Source organism: Schistocerca nitens, chromosome 8 (assembly GCF_023898315.1).
Source record: "Schistocerca nitens isolate TAMUIC-IGC-003100 chromosome 8, iqSchNite1.1, whole genome shotgun sequence".
NCBI lineage: Eukaryota > Metazoa > Arthropoda > Insecta > Orthoptera > Acrididae > Schistocerca > Schistocerca nitens.
In genome coordinates, this window is record NC_064621.1 from 252,110,469 (window position 1) to 252,129,758 (window position 19,290).

Genomic DNA, 19,290 nt, shown 5'->3' on the forward strand with positions numbered 1-19,290 from the left:
GTGTGGTTGCGCTGAATTGATAATGATTTGTTTGTGCAAGAATGTAGTGGGTTTTGGATACCAGTTAAACGTTTGTTGAATTCGTTCTTTATAGTATGTAATTTTGATAGTCACCAGAACAGTTACAGGATGATCAGGATGCAATGTTACTTTTCAGAATGGCGGATACGAACTTAACGCAGATAAAAATGTGAGGTGAGCTACAGTCTCAAGAGCACGTTTGAAACAATTGCCAGCAGCCTTCGTGGAATATAAATTGAATAAAATTCAGACTAAAACTCGAATTTCGATATCTAAGCTTTCGTTTCAACTACTTGCTAAATTGAATTAGGACGTATTTTTACAGAGAAAATAAAAACAGAACAATTTGCTCTTTGGCGCTTCTTTTACACAGTGCATATCACTCGTCTTTTCCAGTAACTAACACAAAAATTTCTGGGAATTTCGATCATCTTGCACCAGCTTACAATTTCGAAAGCTTTTCCTGAGTCGACAGATTCTATGAACGAGTCCTCATTTTTCATAAATCTTGCTTTCATTATCGCATGTGAACTCTCGCCCTGGTCATCTTTGGTATTAATAATCGCTTCAGCTGTATTTATTCCTTTTTTATTTGGTCACTATCGGTTTCGTATCGATATAAGCCACATGTTCAGGTGAACATATGACTGAAACACCTGAATACGTGGTTTTTAGTGCCACGAAACCGGTAGTGATCCAATAATAAAGGACTAAATACAGCTGAAGCGGTTATTAATACCCAAGTTGCCTACTCATAACTATGTTTGTCCCACCTACAAGGCTGTCTCCCTACTGCCTCTACCGTTCCTACAGCCAAACTGATCACTATGTTACGGATCCTCAATTTTCTTTTCCATTCTTCCGAACATTATTATTGTCAGCAACTGAGATGCATGAACTTCCTCGCTACTATCTACCCTTGGTATCTTCAAGATGCCGTGGATGATATTTTTCCAAATATCTGACAGTACGTGTCCAGTCTCATAGATTCTACAAACCATCCTGAATAGTCGTTTGACTGTCACTTTCCCCAATCAGTTTTTAAATTCCAAAGAAAGGTTATTTATATCTTCCGTCCTATTTATTCGCAAGTATTTCAAAACTCCGTTAAACTCTCGCTCCAGTACTAAACCTCTTATGTCTTCCACGCCAACTCCCATTCCTTCTGTCACATCATCACAGGCATTACCCCTCGTAGCGGCCATCATTACACACTTTCCATTTATCCATGCTCTCATGTACGTTTAACGGTGGAATTCCCATTGCATCTATTGTTTTTCCGCCATTTCTTTTCATTTCACCAAAGATTCTTTTCACTTTTCTCCGACGACTACTTGTTTCTCACTTTTTTGACAGTTTTCCAGCAGCCATCACGCCGTAGTTTCCGTGCACTAGCTATTTCATTACCGAGTCACTCACATTGCTTTATTCCTGTCTTTTTCTACGTACTTTTGTTCTTTCTTCTTTCATTGATCAACTGGATTATTTCTTCTGTTGCCCAAGGTCTCTTCGCAGGCACCTTCTTTACAACTAAATTCGTCCAGCCTCTGCGATTGCTCTTTTTAGAGACAACCATTCACCTTCAGCTGAGCTTCCTGTTGCGGTATCCTTCATCACAATACCTACAGTCCTAGACCACTTCAAACACACCTCATCATCCATCAGTACCACAGTACCCCATTTGCATCTACACTGATTCTCTTATTAACCTTCAGCCTAGTCTTCGTATTAGTAGATTGTAGATAGATCAGCTAAGTTGTTTGATAGTTTCCATAATCTATTACGAAAACTACCTAAAGAAATGTGAGTAGGTAATGCACCAAAGCATCAATGTGTATTCTGCAAACTGTAATACGAGGAAAAGCGTGCAGGGAAATTTTTGACAGCAGTGAATGTAAGTTGGCGGCTTCTTCTGATTGTGTTAACTTTCTGTGGGAACAAGTATTTCGTAAAATCTTCGAACGTTTACAATGTGTACCTTCGGCAGATACATTTATTTCTGATACTCTTCACTCATCCCAAAATTTTATTTTCATTTCGTAAGCACGAAGAACCTCCGTGAACCACGGATCATATCGAGATGAGGGTGCCCTGCGTGTCTCAACGATACAGGTAGCAGTTTCAATGGGAACATCAGGGAACGACTGAATGGCATATGGGAAAAGAATATAGTAAAAGACGGATGTGTAGTATTAAGAGATGAATGTCACGTGAGATATTGCATTTAATTGATGGAAGGAGAAAATATAAAAATGGAGCAAATGAAACAGGGAAAAGGTAATGCTGAGGACTATAACCGAGACTGAGAGAGACTGAGAAATGGCTAAGCAGGGATGGTTAGAGCGCCAATGCAAAGTAATACAAGCACTTATAAATATGGGAAAATTAAAGAGGTCTTTGGAGAACAGAGAATCAGCGGTATGGATATCGAGAGCTCAGACGGAAAACCAATATTAAGCTATGAATGGAAAGCTGAAAGGAAAGAACATGTAGAAGTTCGAAGGAACATGTAGAGGGGTTATACAAGGCAAATGAACTTGAAAGCAATATTAGAGAAAGGGAAGAGGGAGGGGATGAAGGTCATCGTCATATCGAATTTCAGTTCAGGCCTTCTTTTCTGTTTCTGTTTCAAGTAGACTGCAGCTGATACCTAGATATCTTCTTAGGACGTCTAACATCTCTTTTCCTTTGATGTGTACATTTGTATATAAATTTAGGTATTCGTTCACATGACATCCTTTGAACGTGTTCGTGACATTTCTTTCTGTACTCCTCTATTCTCTGAAGTATGATTCTGACGCCCACTCCATTTCTGATTTTGCAATTCTTTACCCTGTCAAAGAGTCTGTAACCAAATATCGGTCTTAGGAGTAGCACCACCGCTGTTCCAGTCCTCCTCCGTTGACGCGCGGTTAAAGAACTAACCTCTAGGAGATATAATACTGCGAGGATAATTTGACGAAGCACTGAAAGACTGTCGAAACAAGGCCCATGGAGTAGACATTTCTTCGTAACTAATGATATCCCTGAGGGAGTTAGATATTAAATTAAAAAAAAAAACTATTCTACCTGGCGTGCAAGATGTATGAGACAGGTGAAGTACCCTCAGAGTTCAAGACGGATGTAATAACTCGGTTGCAGAGAAAGCAGGAGCTTGCGTGTGTGAACATTACCAAACCACAATAAACAATGGTTGCAAAGTACTGACACAATTATTTACAGAGGATTGGAAAAACTGCTAGAAGCCAATATCGAATAATTTCGTCTGGGTTCCGGAGAAATGCAGGAATAAGCAAGGCAGTACTGACCCTCTGGCTTATTACATATTTCAGACATACAGTCTGTGCAACAGCAATAAGTACAATTCTGAAAAAGTATGTGATTTAATCTATAGTCTCAGTTTAACTATTTTGCCTCCTGGGTACCGGTTCCGGTACACAGCGCCATACTCACAGTATTCCCTGGAACGCCGTCGTCACGTTCAGTTCCCAAGTGCCACGTGGTCGCGTGATTTAGGCGCCATGTTACGGATTGCGCGGCCCCTGCCGCCGGAGGTTCGGCATGGGTGTGTTGTTCTTAGCATAAGTTACTTTAAGTTAGTTTAAGTAGTGTGTAAGTCTAGGGACCGGTGACCTCAGCAGTTTGGTCCCTTAGGAATTCGCACACATTTAGACAGTTCCCAAGTGTTGCGTCGAACACTGTGTACCGAAACCTGTAGCTAGGGGGCAAAATAAACAAACTGTGACTATAAACTAAAACACATACTTTTCCTTACGAATTATCTTAGAACATTTGTTAAGAAAAAAGTAAACCTTTAGTTGTAGACTTACAGAAAACTTTGACTAGAATACACTATTTGAAGTTCTGAAGGTATCGGTGGTAAAATACAGGGAGCTGAAGGACGTTTACAACTTAAACAGTAAACAAACGGAAAGTATAAAAGCCAAAGAGTGTGAAAGAGAAGCAGTGCTTTAGAAGTATTGTAGAGTGCCTCGATGTTATTGAGTCTGGTTACTCATTAAACAGTAATGAAACAAAGAAAAATTTGAAGTATCAAGGAGGAGACATAATTACTTTTTGGTTTGCCGATGATATTGTAACACTGTGAGGCACAGAAAAGGACTAGGATGAGCAGTTCAACGGAATGGACAGTGTTTTGGAAGAAGGTTATAAGATAAACATCAACAAAAGCAAAACAAAAGTAATCGAATGTAGGCAGATTCAATCAAGGTATGCTGAGTGAATTAGATTATAAAATGAGACACTGAAAGTAGTCGATGAGTTTTGTTGTTAGGACAGCAAAATAACTGATGATGGGAAAAGTAGAGAAGATATAAAACGTAGACTAGCAATGGCAAGAAAAATGTTTGTGAAGAAGATAAATTTGTTAACATCGAATGTAAACTGAAGTGTTAGGAAGTCTTTTCTGAAGTTATTTTTCTAGAGTACGACATTGTTGGAAATGGAATATGAAGTATAAGCAGTTCAGACAAGAAGAGAATAGAAGCTCTTGAAACACGGTGATACAGAACAATGGTGAAGATTATACGCGTAAATCGCGTCGCTAATGAGAAGGTCCCGAAAAGAGTTGGAGAGAAAAGAATTTTGCGGCACAGCTTGACTGAAAGTGGGCATCGGATGGAAGGAGAAATTCTAAGGCATCAAGGAATCACAAATTCAGTATTACAGGTAGGTGTGGGTGGAAAAAATTGTAGAGGGAGACCAGGAGATGATATAAAGTGCTTTACTTGTTCGGAGGTGAAGAGGTTTGGGTAGGATTGAGTAGCGTTGAGAGCTGCAGCAAAATAGTCTAAGACTGAAGACCACAACAATAACGGCAACAAGAACAAACACGTGTAGGAAAGAAGCTGCTGTTCGCAATGGCATTGTAACGGCTGTACTGATTGCAACAAAAGCGGTGGAGCAAACGTTCGTGGGTAGCAGTATGATGTTTTTCTGGCGGCCGCAAGTTTTCCTAACGCTAACCGCCGAAGAACGACCCAACCGTGTTGGAACCGCAACACACAGAATGCGAAAGCGCTCGCGCTGTATCTTGCAGCACGCGCCGCTCATTATGGTGACCTGAGGTTGAGCCGCCGCGAGTTTCACACGTGGGACGCAAAACTTCGCAATAAGGCCAGTTGGACGGTAATTCCGCGCAACGGAAAACAAACGTTTTGGGGCTCAGCTACGTAACAGGCAGGTGAGATGTCACCATCACTATAAGAACGCAGCTGTGGTCAGTGAAGTCGAACCCTATATCGAAGGCCGAATTGCGCGTTTCAGTTGCAACAGTTGGAAAAAGAAACAAGAGAGTAATGACTGTAGGACACTTAGTATACAGGCATGATATTAACACCACGCTTTTCATGCCATCTCACAATTTAAAATGAAGCTAATAATTTCTCAAGCTTTCTGTATCAGTGGCAACAACAATAGGAATCGGAATTGGTTTTCAAGAGAGAAACGCTGATGAAGATTATGAAGACAATTCTGCAGACAGAATTCCACGGTAGGTAGGTTAAGAAATCAGTTCTACCGAGAGTATTTTACAGAACGAAGCTCTACTGAGAGCGCAAAATAGAAATCTATCCATTCTCGAGCTAAGTAGACTGGACAGGGAGATTATTAGAGGGAATCAGCGTTGGACTGTCATTGTCGAGTCACGTGCCCGCAATGTCACCAGATGGCATTCGATCTCACCGTTGGCAATGGTCAAGTTTTGGCTGATCGGTTTACTTGCATAGAATTTGAATCTATGTTCACACAACCGTCAGATCTAATAGTGTATGTACTACTGAAATGAAGTAACAAATACCGCATCTAATTGCCGTAGTAAAGATATTTTATATGCGACCGATGTGGTTTATTCGCAGATCGTCTAAAGCAGTACATTTTTGGCTCTGTTACCTTCATCGCCCCCTCACTCCATAGCGGTGGACTGGGCCAATGGTGGGGAGACTTGTGTGCCTCGGTGATGCAGACAGCCGTAACGTAGCTGCAACCGCAACGGAGGTATATCTGTTGAGGGACCAGACAAACGTATGCTTCCTGAAAAGGGGCAGCAACGTCTCCAGTAATTGCAGGGGGAACAGTCTGGATGATTGACTGGTTTGGTCTTGTAACATCAACCAAAACGGATTTGCTGAGCTGGTACTGCGAACGGCTGACAGGAAGGGAAAACTACAGTCGTTCTTCTTCCAGAGGGCATGCAGCTCTGGAGCGTGGTTAAATGATGATGGCATCCTCGTGGGTGAAATATGGCGGGGATGAAATAGTCCCCCATTCAGATCTCTGGGCGGCGACTGCTTACGAGGATGTCCTTGGCAGGAGAAACAAATCTGGCTTTCTACGGCTCGAAGTCTGGAATGTTAGATTCATTAGGAAGTAGGTTGCAGTAGTCATTGGAAAATGAAGAGAGACAGACAGGAGATAGTAGCCTGGAGAGCTGCATCAGACCAGTCTCCTGACTATAGACCACAGCAACAACAATCTACATTTTACAGTAAACACTTGTTACCTTACACACACCGTAAATTCAAGTTACATAAAGATAGTCCCTCTGGGGAGATTAGAATAGATTACAGGTCATTTATCTGCCAAAAATCAGGGATATTGTAATTGGTAAGATATCCATTACTTCACGTTTAACAGAACGGAAGTTTTGATGTTAAAAATCTCTGATTTTATGTAACAAACGTGTAAACTTCGTGTCTTTTGATGTTTAGATTGATTATTTGGTTGAGTACTGTTTGGTATTAACATCTATGTTGTATTCTTTGTCAGTGATTTTGGGAAAGACTTCAAAATTCATTCGCTTACTATTTATTATGAAAAGTTAATGTAATAACAACAGTCAATAGTTAGTTTTTTTCCTCTACTGTATTTAATGAATTGTAGTATGACTAGCAGCACACACAAATACAAAAAGTAAAACAGTCTGCGTGCTCAAATCGTTTCCTCTATAATATCAAACATTCATGAAAAAAATATTTTTATGTGAATGTCAAAGTCTAATTCCATTGACGGTGCTTCCGTTTCAGCGTATCAAAGGCTTTACATCACGTGATAGGCCAATGCTCCCAACAGACCATTTTTATTTCTTTTCATTCCAAAAGGGTAATGAATACGCACTCGAATATTACCGTGTTTATTTCCTAAACGTGCAGAGTTCTTTACAAGTTACCAGCAAAACTCATCAAATGATCTACTGTTGTTACCTGCCACTTTTTCGAGGCAGACCGAGACTGCCGTTCCTTTCTCTTTCGTAATCGTTTTGGTGTTAAGCTGTGTATATCTGCCATCGGTATACCTTGTGTACTTATGGTACTGTGCTTCACTTTTCCAAAATTATTTCTGATATATCTTACTCTTTCCTTGCTGCTACAGTTTCTTTTTTTTTCGGACTGCCACTATTACATTTTCACGTCAGTTCTCTGAAGAGCAGCCTTTAAAGCGGCAGAAACCTGTACGAGATCATCCAGAGCCTGAGTCCATAAAGAGAAAAAAAATTCAGTCAGACTCTGTGATATGATGGGTAATACTATATCTTTTCTGAATAAAAATATTTTCATTTGTTGTGAACTAAACCTGGAACTGTTTCCTATCTTTGTAGTTATTCTGGACAATAGAAGTGGCGTACTTACGGAAACGCTATTTGATAAAGATGAGTCTCCAAACTATCTGAATCTATATAACAGTATTTTAATTACTTTCTACGTAAACGTAAAACTGTATAATAAAACGGCTGTCCTCAAATTCTATGTTCTGTAGTGCAGTGAACAGTGCAACAATGCGTGACGTCACACTACGTAACTTACATTTCAGAATACGAAGCTAACAGAATAAAAATGTTACATGAGATTACCAAACGAAGTTTGAAAGAATAAGTAACCAAAACTTTTCTCTATAAATGCCCTGTGAATTTACGTACTCGATCTTGCTAAACAAAATTCCAAACACTGAATAATACTCACGCAAATGTAGCACCGCACTATAAGAATGAGACAGTATGCAGACAGAAATGAAATCTAAGCTGAACTTTACCTAAACTGAAAGGAGTATTAATTTTGAAAACCACAACGTAACGGATAATGATTTACTGTCGTGACTAATTGGCTTCAACTGTTTTTTATGGCTTGCCTTTGATAACCGGGACACAGCACTACTCGAAGAGTGGAACATACAAAATGCAACGCAACAGCGAAGTTGCTAAATGAAACAAAGAAAATGTTGCGCAGTGCAATACAAGGACATGCAACTATGCTAAGCAGATCATGTCTCAGTCTCAGCGACTGGCTTCCGCTTGTAATATTTCTGGATTTGGAGCCATCATATTTAGTTATGAGAAGCTCTTCTTAGAGCAGCTAAGAAGACAGCAGGGACAAGATGACGTAATGTGGTGTGACGTACCGATGACAGACGGTTTTCTTGGTACGGGTGTCGTGAGAAAGACCGCCTACATTGCGGCCCTTCTCCGCGATTGGCTGATGCGTTCGGAAGCTGCGCGCCAAATCATAATCTTCTGCTGTTATTATTAGAAAAACTAAACAGCATATTTACTTGCATCTCAATAGCGTGTCATCATTCCATTATTTCACAAATATTTATAAGCAACAGAATAATAAACGCTGCTAAACGTAAAGGCAGACGAAGCTCTTCATTGATCTCCGGATCTTGCCAAACGTTGATGGCGGGGGAAGTGGTTCGGCTGTAATATCAAAGCTGGACTGGCAGTCTCGAAGGACAGACATGATTTCCGCCGCGGTCGGTGTCAGTTAAGATTTCATTAGCAATTTTTGGTTATTTGGACATGTAGTTCAGAGCAGTGTGGTGGAATTAGGGAAATACGCTGGTCATTATTTTGTTGAAGAATGGAAATCATTTGTGACTCTAAAGTGGAATGTAATTGTGCAGTTTCTCGTGCTCTGCTAATAAAAAGGATGGTGGCATCCCGTATAAACAAACTAATTGGAAATTTAATATTTCTAAGATATTTGTTCCACGCTAAGAGTCTCAAGATAACTAATTCATGACCTACGTGCTGTTTCCCGCTCAGGGACAACAACTATAGAAGATTGCAGGTTGGTGAACATTTATTAGAACTTGCGTATTTCACTCAGGGCGGTGGAATCAGATAGGCACCTTCCGTATACTGCAATCTCAGTACAAGTGAGACCAGTAACGCGTCATCTGTAGTAATACCGAGAAGCTATGAAGGTGAGAAATTTTCGAGGGAAGGGGTTTATCATACGCACGTATATATCACAGTCTGTCGCTAACTCTCTTTCTCAACTAGCGGTAAGCTCAGTGCAGTGCGCTGTGAAGCCACTCTTTTACGGCCATAAAACGTGATTCTAAATTTCATTACCGTTTTTTGCATAATTGTTAGTTATTTAAGAATAACCACTTCAAAAGAATAAGTAGTCTACTAAGAACTTCTAGGTATAAGAAGGTTCAGTTACGTCAACTTTTGCTTTTTTATTTTTATAAATAGTCGAGGAAATAGCTTCTCGATCTCATTTTGTCATTTTGTCTTAGCTTATCTTGTATCACGTTGTCTGTGATTTTAATTATGAAAATACTTGTATAGCGTGAATAAATTCAAAACTTTAATTCCAGAAGTACCTTCCACTTTACTTGAAAGTAATTGTCTTTGTTAACAGGAAAAGTATTATTACTAATAAGAAATGATAATCAATTTTTAAGTGAATTCAGAGAAGTGAGATAGGGAATTTCAGTGGACAGTCTTTGTTCCAGACGCACTGGAACGGTAAACACAAACTATGGCGACAGTCAGATGGCTCGCAAGTCGTTTCGCCCTCCATACAATAGGCGAAACTCGAGTGAGGTCAGGTGCTCAAGCCCATTGAGGTACGACCCTCGCCGTATTCGTGGAAGTGCAGATGCCCCACGGAAACGCAGTATGTCGCATCCTCCGGTGCTCGCTTCGCAACAATCCAGAAAGGGAAGTAACAGAGAAAACTTAAAGCAAGACCACAAACAATCCCCAGCATGCATAGCAATCAAGCGAAAAGTAATTGGAGTTCTCAGTGGAAATACTCTCATCAGAATAACCTTATTCGGACCATTCCCACAGTGAAATGATATAAAACATTAGTAAAATTGATGAAAATGAAAGGCGACATGCAAAAGAAGGCATAGAACCTTTCATGTACTTTCAGACCAACATTGTGGTTGAAGCTGAGCAAAACATATATTTGCAGGTGGTTTTGTGAAACTCAAGATTTATGTTAGTATACTACGAGACTATTGTCCTCAGCACACAGGTAGTGAATTTTACACAAAACTTTTTTCTTGTTTCTGCAGTGTCTCAACATTACAGTAAAATGTTTATATCCTCATTACACTTTCCGAATCAAAAACCAAAATTCCACATCTAGAGATTCTGCAGATGTTACTGCACTGTTAATAAGGATTAAAGTCGATTCGGAAATACAAAACATTGTTGTCATTTTACGAACTTGGGCAGCATTTATATTGCTCCCAGCTTCTTCACTGTTGGCCAGGTCTGTAAAAAATCTTCACTACCTTCGATACTACAATCTTAGATGCTATCGAATCTCTTTTCGCCCTTCATATACACCGACTACAGTAGCAATATACGTAAGCCCTTGCTCCTGAATTTGTCTAACTTCCAAACACATGTCAATGCTCCATTCCACGGAGCACGCAAACCACAGGTGAACACATGATATTTTTTACTTTGTGATGAAAAGGTTGGCACAGGACAGGAACTGGTGACGGGCTGCATGTAACCAGCCAGAAAACTGATTTTGAGTCATCAGTCTGCTGACTGGTAGCATGCAGGCAGCCATGAATTCCTCTCCTTTGCAAACCTTTTCACTTCAGAGTAGCACTTGCAACCTACGTCCTCAATTATTTGCTGCGTGTGTTCCAGACTCTGTCTTCCTCTACAGTTGTTACCCTCTACAGCTCCCTCTAGTAACATGGAAGTTGTTCCTTGATCTCATTACAGATGTCATATAATCCTGTACTTCTTCTTGTCAGTGTTTCGCACGTATTCCATCACTCGCCAATTCTGTGGAGAACCCCTCATTCCTCACTCCACACAATTTTCAGCGTTCTTCTGTCGGACCACATCCCAAATGCGTCGATTCTGTTCGCGTCCGGTCTTCCCGCAATCCATGTTTCACTACCGTGAAATGCTGTGCTCCAAACGTACATTCCCAGAAATTTCTTCCTCAGGTGAAGGCGTGTGTTTAATTCTAGCAGACTTTTCTTGGCTAGCAATGCCCTTTTTGCCAGAGCTAGTCAAGTTTTTATGTCTTCCTTGCTACGACCGTCGTTGGTTATTTTGCTGCCTAGGTAGCTGAATTCCTTAATTTCGTCTACTTCGTGATCCCTAATTCTGATCTTAAGGGTCTCTTTCTGTTCATATTTCTGCTACTTCTCATTAATTTCGTTTCTCTTCGGTTCACTATTTATTAGGTCGTTCATTCGATTTAATTCTTCTTCACTTTCAGTGAGGATAGGAATGTTATCAGCGAATCTTATCTTTGATATCACTTCACTCTGCATATTAATCCCACTCTTGAACATGTATTTTATTTCTGTCATTGTTGCTTCGACATATAGATTTAACAGCAGGTGGGAAAGAATACATCCCTGTCTTAAATAGTTCAAATGACTCTGAGCACTATGGGACTTAACTTCTCAGGTCATCAGTCCCTTAGAACTACTTAAACCTAACTAACCTAAGGACATCACACATACTCATGCCCGAGACAGGATTCAAAACTGCGACCGTAGCGGTCGCGCGGTTCCAGACTGTAGCACCTAGAGCCGCTCGGTCACTCAGGCCGGCGCCCTGTCTTAAACCATTCTTAATCCGTACACTTCGTTCTTGGTCTACCAGAGATATTTTTCCTTCTTGGTTCTTGTACGTATTGTATATTATCCGTCTCTCCCAGTAGCTTACTGCTGTTTCTCCTCTTGCACCATTTCACGTTGTCGAACGGTTTCTCCATGACATCACACGGAAAAATTGAACATTCAGCTGGCGCTGACTTATTGTACTGTCCACATTGTATATGTGACAACAAAGGAATGAAGCAAGTGGATCAGAACGCTTAGCGCCTGCACACTACAGGACGAGGGTGTGACCTTGCGGTGTCTAATTTCGTGATTGCCACTGTAGAAATCGATGATCACATCGCTTGTACTCAGAATCGTTGTGGCGTAATATATCGACTATTAAAAACCCCTGTATGATAATACCCAGAGTACAGATACGAAGTGTGACACATCGAACGAAAATGGAACTCATATCACGTTTCTTGAATACACAAAAAAAAAAAAAAAGTGGAAATCTTACAGTATGCCACCTGAAGTGAAATGAATGCTGCCAGAAGCTCAATCTTTATGTGTAAAGGTCACAGTACAGAGACGTCTCTTTCACAATAGCACTGTCTATCTGTTTTAGAGTCTATTGAAGGGATAAGAACACAAGCTGCGAACCGGTGCTGACAGCGTTTTCCGATAGACGGAACGGAAGACCCACCTGCGTCCTCGCTATGGCTGCTGTCGTAGCTGCTGTGCGGCAGTCGTGTGCACCTCACCACACTCAGCCTGAAATAAACATCTGGAGCAATCCTAAGAAAATAGCAAAGAAAGAGAACGGTAGTTTAACCAATCATGGCCTCACGTAAAAGGTGAAAATTTGTCCACTTATTGGCTCATACCATACAATAAATGATGTCGTCCTAAAAAGGTGTGCGTATCTAACAGTTAACTGTTCATGAGGAAATTCAGAATTTTCTTGTTAGATTTCGTGCTATTTTGAACTCATGATCGAGCCTTTAGGTATTCTGTATTATCTGTGCAATATGTATTATTTGTCAGAAAAGCAAAAATGTTACGTTATTGTTTTGCTTAACCCATTAAGGTAAAAAATTTGACATATTATATACAAATTATAGCAGTGATTCCTACCTAACTATCGGCTGATACGGATCGGCTAATAAACTTCGTAACCTGAAAGTCTTCGAAAAATGTTAGCTGATCGCTTCCAAAGAAAATTTCCTGGGCTGAGTTCGCGATCATAATGAACTTAACGAACAACGTGTAGAAATTCTGCGTGTAGAAATTCGACGTTCTACATACTGAGCGGTGTCTTCCACTTATGTTTATGTGCACGTCCAAACGTGACATGAATCCTGGGCGCTGCACCGGTCATACGCAGTCGAGTGGCAGCACGGGTACGCACTTTTGAATCTACTACTCCGTGATGATAAAATCGTCCACCATAATCTTTTGTGCATAAATACCTTATAATCATCCTCATAGTCTGCGAATATGAGCGGCACATTCCAGCGCTACACTACAATTAACCAGCATTTCACATTCGCAATCGAAAAATTTAGTTATATAAACGGAAACAATGCTTTACAGCTTGAAATTCAATATAAAAGTGACAAGTGATAAGTAATCCTTCATCGATTGGAGTGCAAACACCCGAAATCGATGGCAAGCTGTACCTCTGTAAACAATAGAGATTGGACGTATGTTACCTGTAATGTTTCCTGCATTGCTACCCTCTAAAATATTTACTATTCCTCCTAAACCCCTATGTGCAATGCAGGGAGTATAAAGGTATTTATGTGATATATATTATATTTTCAAATGCATACTAAGCACATACAATATTAGATCGATAACAGGTTGGGTGATAACCTCCATAAGACAAACATGACACAATTCTTAGGTACACTATGTGATCAGAAGTACCCAGAAACCCGCAGAAAATTACGTTTTTCATATTAAGTGCATTGTGATGCCACCTACTGCCTGGTACTCCGTATCAACGACCTCCATACTCGTTAGACATCGTGAGAGAGTAGAAAGGGACGCTACGCAGAACTCACGAATTTCGAACGTAGTCAGGTGATCGGGTGTCACTTGCGTCATACGTATCTACGCGAGATTTCCCCTCTCCTAAACATCCCTAAGTCCACTGTTTCCGATGTGATAGTGAAGGGGAGTAGTGAAGGGACACGTACAGCACAAAAGCGTACAGGCCGACAGGCCGACATCGTCTGTTGACTGACAGAACCGCCGGCCGTTGAAGAATTAGAAGCATTAAGGACACCCGAAGCATTAAGGACACCCCATCACGTAGTACTTTTATGGCAGTCTACCCGATAGTATGCGGTAACTTAAGTAATCTGCTATCCGAAACCTTACAGCAGGCTAAGACGATCGGACAACTGAGGCAATCGATCGTGGATTGTAGGTTATCGGACCGTATGCGCAATGAACTAGAGTGTAGATATTATTGGCGCATGCAGGACTCCCACAAATCGCTGTTTGAGTATGTAGAGCGGGTTCGTGAGGCAGTATTGGTACTGCGTATGTATGTTCCCGAGGCGAATTTAGTTGCTAATGTCTTGGAAGGTATTCGGCCAGAAGATAGGTCTCTGATCGCACTCTTTCCTCGTCCGGTCACTCTTTGTGAGTTGGAGAATCTTGTTAACTCTGTTATGAAATTGTCTTTTGCCGTCAACCAGCGAGATGAGTTAACGGGGTTACATCAAGACATATCTAACTTCGATCCGGAAAGTAGCATGATAGGTAGGGCGCCCGGTTCAATGAAATCAGGGCTGGTTTTAGATGCACGTAACCATTTAATACGAGGATGTCCGGTTCCAAGGACGGCTCGCGCTGAGAAACGACGCCAGGAGGGGGCGAGGTCGCATCCTCGGAGACAGGGGTGGTGTAGTCGTGTACAGGCAGCCACCACGCGTACCTTACCATTTGGGCATGAACCGTGGTGTGGGTTACTAGATTCAGGTGGCTTTGTGTCACTCCTTAATTACGAGTGGTTTATTGAATATGGACACTTATGTAGATTATCTTGAGTCCATCCCTCGATTGAGAGATGTCGGGTGGCCAATGGACAAGAGTTGCCTCTGTGCGGGGAAGTGCGGGAGAAACCTTCCATGTGTGAATTTTCATCGCCTGTCAGTTTTAATTAGTTAAGGGACTGGTGCCGGATTTAATTCTAGGGCATGATTTCATCCGTTAGACCGGTATGGTGTTAGAGTTTGGTACCCGGACCTTTTTATTTCAAATTTTCCCACAAATAGCCTTTTGTTCCTGTGCTCATGTGGGGATGGGACGTGACACCAGTAGTAAAATGTGCCTCCTTGGGGTAGACCGCCTCTCTACTCAACAATAGAAACAGTTAAGTGAACTTTTAGGAGAATTCCATAGCGTACTTTGTGACAAGTTGAGAGTCACAGACGTCATTAGACACCATATTCATGTTATGGATGACGTGCCAGTTCGCCCGTCTCCATATCGCTTGTCACCAACTAAGATAAATATATTGCGGCACAAAGTTGAGGGCTTGTTAAAAGACGGAGTAATAAGATCATCCACTTCCCTCTATGTTTCCCTCATTTTCTTAGTGCCTACGGATTAGGGGCAGGATTTCCAACCTGTGGTTGATTACAGGCTTCTCAATGAAGAGGTGTTCTTGGAATCGGTGCCCCTGCCAGATCTCCATAAATGTTTCACCTGGTTTTCTGGGGCATGTTCGTTTAAAAATTGGTTCTAATGGCTCTGAGCATATGGGACTTAACTTCTAAGGTCATCAGTCCACTAGAACTTAGAACTAATAAACCTAGCTAACATAAGAACATTACACACATCCATGCCCGAGGCAGGATTCGAACCTGCGACCGTAGCGGTCGCGCGGTTCCAGACTGTAGCGCCTAGAACCGCTCGGCTACACGGGCCGGCCATGTTGGTTTACAGTGTTAGAACTCAATCAGGCTTTTTAACAGATACCCTTGACGGAGGACTCGAAGCATCTCACCGCCTTCACGACAGACCGCAATTTACATGAGCTCAATAGAAGTTCCGTTTGGTTTGTCAGCTGGTGCAGCAGTTTTATTCCGTTTATTGGATAAAATTTTAGGTGATTTAAAGTTTAATTGTGTCTTCAATTATTTGGACGATGTGATCATGTTTGGAGCCTCCTTTGAAGAACAGTTAGAGCACATCCGGAATGTACTATCCAGGTTCAGGGATTCGAGGCTGACTGTGAAACCCTCAAAGATAATCTTGGCTATGCGCCATTTTTGGGACACTTGCTGACCGGGGACAGAATCAGCATTGATCAGGAACGCACTAAGGCGTTGAGGAATTTTCCCCAGCCACGAAATAAGAGGGAGGTTGCCCGATTGTAGGAATGGCTAATTATTTCCGCAGATTTCTCCCAATCTTTGTGCAACTTGCTGCTCCGGTAAATGTGTTACACAGAAATAATACTAAATTTATTTGGGCTGAAAGTGAGCAGGCGGCCTTTGAAGGAATTAAAACTGCGATTGCCAACCCACCGGTCTTAGCAGTACCTGACTTTAAGAAAAGATTTGTGGTCCAGACTGATGCTTGCAATATAGGTGTGCCGGCAGTTCTTTTGCAGGAAGATGAAGATATCAGGCGTCTGTTAGCATTCGCTTCCCGACATCTGAAGGGGCCTGAGCTCAATTCCTCGGTATATGAGTGCGAAGCGTTAGCTGTGTTATTTGCCCTCGAGAAATTTCGGTTCTATCTCGAACATCGTGGATTTGACCTAGAGACGGATAATCAGGCACTTAGTTGGTTCCTAGCTCGTCCCAGGAATACATTGGATATCGCGAGATGGGCGGTCCGCATTTCGGCTTTCCATTTTAAGTTTCGGCACGTTAAGAGATCTGATAATGAGGCGGCTGACGCTCTTAGAAGGATATTTCAATAGCACGAGCCTCATGAGGAAACGCCGGACAGTCAACTACTATGTACGACCGAGATACTCCAGCTGTTTATTAATTTGAATCCCGAACAAGACACATTGTGGGGGGGAGGGGGGGCGTAAAGCAAATACTAGATGGGCAGGAATCTAATGGCTTATTTTCTGAAGAACGGCATTCTGTGTAACCTTAGAGAAGGTCAAGGAGCAGCTGGCCAGACCGACACTTCATAAAGGTATTAGAGTTTTAGTCAAAGAATGCAGAGATTGTAAGAAGGTGAAACCTAGTAACTCCCTGGCCAGGGGATTGCTGCAGTCGGAGCGGGTAGAGCACACAGTGGACAAATTGTTTATCGATTGCGTGGGTCCTCTTCCCCGAACGAAAAATAGCAGTTCGTATATGAAATGGGAGATACGATACTGCGTGAAGAGTTTGACAGAGCACTGAAAGACCTGAGTCGAAACAAGGCCCCCGGATTAGACAACATTCCATTGGAACTACTGACGGCCTTGGGAGAGCCAGTCCTGACAAGACTCTACCATCTGGTGAGCAAGATGTATGAAACAGGCGAAATACCTTCAGACTTCAAGAAGAATAGAATAATTCCAATCCCAAAGAAAGCAGGTGTTGACAATTGTGAAAATTACCGAACAATCAGCTTAATAAGACACAGCTGCAAAATAATAACACGAATTCTTTACAGACGAATGGAAAAACTAGTAGAAGCCGACCTCGGGGAAGGTCAGTTTGGATTCCGTAGAAACACTGCAACACGTGAGGCAATACTGACCTTACGACTTATCTTAGAAGAAAGATTAAGGAAAGGCAAACCTACGTTTCTAGCATTTGTAGACTTAGAGAAAGCTTTTGACAATGTTGACTGGAATACTCTCTTTCAAATTCTAAAGGTGGCAGGGGTAAAATACAGGGAGCGAAAGGCTATTTACAATTTGTACAGAAACCAGATGGCAGTTATAAGAGTCGAGAGACACGAAAGGGACGCAGTTGTTGGGAAGGGAGTAAGACAGGGTTGTAGCCTCTCCTCGATGTTATTCAATCTGTATATTGAGCAAGCTGTAAAGGAAACAAAAGAAAAATTCGGAGTAGGTATTAAAATCCATGGAGAAGAAATAAAAACTTTGAGGTTCGCCGATGACATTGTAATTCTGTCAGAGACAGCAAAGGACTTGGAAGAGCAGTTGAATGGAATGGATAGCGTCTTGAAAGGAGGATATAAGATGAACATCAACAAAAGCAAAACGAGGATAATGGAATGTAGTCGAATTAAGTCGGGTGATGCTGAGGGAATTAGATTAGGAAACGAGACACTTAAAGTAGCAAAGGAGTTTTGCTATTTGGGGAGCAAAGTAACTGATGATGGTCGAAGTAGAGAGGATATACAATGTAGACTGGCAATGGCAAGGAAAGCGTTTCTGAAGAAGAGAAATTTGTTAACATCGAGTATAGATTTTAGTGTCAGGAAGTAATTCCTGAAAGTATTTGTATGGAGTGTAGCCATGTATGGAAGTGAAACATGGACGATAAATAGTTTGGACAAGAAGAGAATAGAAGTTTGCGAAATGTAGTGCTACAGAAGAATGCTGAAGATTAGATGGGTAGATCACATAACTAATGAGGAAGTATTGAATAGGATTGGGGAGGAGAGAAGTTTGTGGCACAACTTGACCAGAAGAAGGGATCGGTTGGTAGGACATGTTTTGAGGCATCAAGGGATCACCAATTTAGTATTGGAAGGCAGCGTGGAGGGTAAAAATCGTAGAGGGAGACCAAGAGATGAATACACTAAGCATATTCAGAAGGATGTAGGTTGCAGTAGGTACTGGGAGGTGAAGAAGCTTGCACAGGATAGAGTAGCATGGAGAGCTGCATCAAACCAGTCTCAGGACTGAAGACCACAACAACAACAACATATTCTCGTAGTGGTGGACACCTTCTCTAAGTTCATTTAGTTCATACCTAACCAGGGTGTGACCGCTCTTATTACCATCTCTCATCTTACTAATATATTTGGGTGGTTCGGACCACCGCGGGCGTTGGTTACGGATAATGCGTCTGTGTTTGTGGCAAGGCCATTTAAACAATCCCATTTTGGCAATGGGATATAACATGTTACCACCGCGCCTTATTATGCTCAGGGTTCCTTTGCCGAAAGGAGTAACCGCAACTTGAAGTCAGCGTTGATTATTTACTACCATAAACTGCCCAAGAAATGGGATACCACCTTGCCCTGGCTAAACTTAGCATTCATCTCCGCGCGGCATGAAGCATGCCAAGCCATCCCAGCTAGCCTAATGCTCGCATATCCCAGGAATTCCCCGCTCTCCAATTTATGGGAGATAAATGATCTTTTACCCCAATCTATCACTCCTGAAGTTGTTAGGGAAAAATAGGGGCGAGCTCGCGCAAATATCAGAAAGGCTTATGATCGTCAGGCCGGTCGGTATAATAGAAACAAGCGCCCCATTCAAGA